The sequence below is a fragment of the Nannobrachium achirus genome (assembly GCF_963921795.1).
Source record: "Nannobrachium achirus genome assembly, chromosome: 12".
Lineage (NCBI taxonomy): Eukaryota > Metazoa > Chordata > Actinopteri > Myctophiformes > Myctophidae > Nannobrachium > Nannobrachium achirus.
The window spans coordinates 13,818,516-13,821,631 of NC_137832.1; positions in this window are offsets into that span (position 1 = coordinate 13,818,516).

Here is a 3,116-nt window from a genome sequence, read left to right on the forward strand (position 1 = left end):
GAGGCGGAGCCAGAGCAACGCACCAATCAACACTCACCCATCCTATCTAGGAGGCCAGAGCAACGCACTCACTTATCGTCGTTGTCGGGTGAAAACCTTTGCATTTATCATTTTAAAAATTATTCAAACTAGTGAAAACAGCAGATCTACAAGCACACAACGCCTCCCACTGCAAGTCGTTGTGTGCTTGTAGATCTGCTGTTTTCACTACTTTTGGGCGACGGCCTGGTATGATGAAGCAGGGCTTTACTTTGCGAAAGAACATACAAATTTGAAACTTGGAGATACGAGGTTTCCACACGAAAACAACGTTATGCTATATACAAGTGGTTCTCAACCAGGTATCTGTAGTGTAGATGTTAAGAGACGTTATGTGACATATTTAAAATAGCGTCTTACTAGAGACAGATTCACCAATACTTTGTCAATAGTGTATCTCAGTTATTTGATTGGTTAATATTTGATTGATGAATGAATGCATCTGACCACATTGTTATCAGTGTCATCTGATACAAAAGCACATTATTTTGATTATTACATTTGATGATTAGGGTTAGGGTTAAGAAATGGAATAGGCTATATCTCTGAAAATCAATGTTCAAAACAGTTGAATAAGTGAATTGATTCAGTAGTTTTAATTTGTATCCTAGTCTAGCTGTTTCACTTCTTACACAAGCATGTTGTGATGTGTATGTGTTCTAGTTTTATGCCGTTTTATACATTTTAAATAAAAGTGAATTAAAAAATAAGAGGATAGATTGATACCTTTATTATCCCAAGGGGGAAAATCAGTCGCCCGGAGGCAGTACAGCAGTTTAAGGTTTAAAAAAAGTACTGTTGTGTACAGTAAAAATAGCAAGTTACAGAGAAATAAGAATTTATAGGCTACATAAAGTGTCAAAACAGTTAACACTCATAAGTAGGGGTGTAACGATATCGTTTGCAAAAGCAAAATATCGTACCGTTTTGGATTGGTATCGTATTGTTTTAAAATTCGGGAATCGGTATCAAATTATTTTGCAATGCAAATAATTGATTGTATGGAAACTAAGTATTTGTGCCTTGTATTTGGTAATGTTAAGAGGGAAAATGAAAAAGAGGGGTCTAATTACCTTTCCATTCCATATAGATACTATCGTATCGATAAATGTGAGTAATCTCTGTGTTCATGTCAAGGTGCACGTTATTTGTCCATAATGTGTTGAAATATAATGTCCATGTATTTGCTAGATAATCACAGGGTTTACTTCCTTAATAATAGATTTGTTACACGTTTTACACAGATTTCATTTCTTTGCTAAATAGTTACTACATCGATTTTAAATTATTGAATCGAATCGCATTGTATCGCCATGAATGAACAAATACCGTCCATGTATCGTAGCGTTAACCATGTATCGTGATATGTATCGGATCGCTGTTAAAATGTATCGTTACACCCCTAAGTGTTACTCACACACAAATAGCAATACTTAAAGCACAGCTTATCAAAACAGTGCCAAACAAAAGTGTCCATAACGGTCAATGCTAGTCAGTGCTACAAGTATCTCACCGCCATGTCAAACACAAGCAAAATACTCAATACTACTAACAAAATCACAATAGTGCAGAGCCAAACAAAAGTGTCCAATTGGTCAGTGAAAAATCTAAATAAAACAAGAAAGGGTGACACAGCAAGACGCAACATGAAAACCCTCCCTGGAAAGGTCATTAGAGGTCATAGTCAGTACAACTATAGTTCCAGTTAAGTTAGGTTACAGTTGTCCTGAGGTGAACCTGGTGTGTGTAGGAGGAGTCTAAAGCTTCTCATGTGTTGTCGGCACCAGAATACGACCTGATAGAAGAAGAGAGACAGTTACAGACAGACATAATAACAACAACACAATTGATGTGCTGATTTTGTTTTAATCAATGTTTGTGACAATGGTATTGATTGCCATTTTCAAAATGGCCGCCAAGTTCCAGACTGCCACGTTCTTAAATTTCTAGTGCACAGATCAATTTTTAGTGCACGGATCGTGCACGCCCATGCCTAGATCATGCAGTACTTTTTAACAGCTTTCAAACAAAAAAATCCGCTTGGAAATCCGTTCAGGCTTTCATGAGATAATAGCCTTCAAAGTCAGACAAAACAAACACTGCCATCTTCCTAAATTTCTAGTGCACGGATCAATTTTTAGCACACACCCATGCATAGAGCATGCACCATATGTGTAGTACTTTTTAACAGCTTTCAAACAAAAAAATCCACTTGGAAATCCGTTCAGGCATTCATGAGATAGAAGCCTTCAAAGTCAAACAAAACAGCCATTTTTGAAAGATGTGTTAGTTATGGGGCTAAACATGCAATTTCGCAATTGCGATCATGCCTAATACATTTTAGGCATGAAAAAGTTTTTTTTTTTTTTTTTTTTTTTTCAAAATGGCTGCCAACTCGGGAAACTCGGGCTGTGGCAGCCTGGGACTACTGTAATAACTCGGGAAACTCGGGCCTTGGCAGTCAATGAGTTAAAGCAAACTGTGACAACATAGAACACACTTGGACCTCTAACTAGGTCGTCTAAACTGGTCTAAACCGGTTCAGGTTCTGAATCCATAGAAACCAGTTTAGGTTTTTGGTTTACATGTTGTGTTGATTGTATTTCTATGAGGGTTCCATAATATGTCATAATGTGATCCTCAGTTGATCTGACCTCATCATGTGAATTAGCATTTCAACCTCTCAAATGGGGAGCGCAAAAGGTGTGAAATTCTCTCCTTGCTTTTGGGAGGGAGAGGAATGGGTGAGACCTGTCTTTATGACCGATAACTAACAGTCAGAGTGGTATAATGTTATATTATTTCATACTTAGGAAACGTTTCAGAAGGGGGAAAAAAATGAGAACATATGAGTATTTAGGAAAAGTCATGGAAGGGGACATTTCTGAGACCTTCACAGGGAGAGTTATTGCACTTTGCGATCTCAAAATCGGTCAAAATGACCTGTTAGTCACCCGTGTGTTAATTAAACATGTTATTGAAACTCGCTATTAAAAATATATATAATTACACAGGTTCTGAACCTGGTGAGAGCAGGAGAGGACCTGGTAAGACGTAGGAGGAGCCCGGCCAGGAGT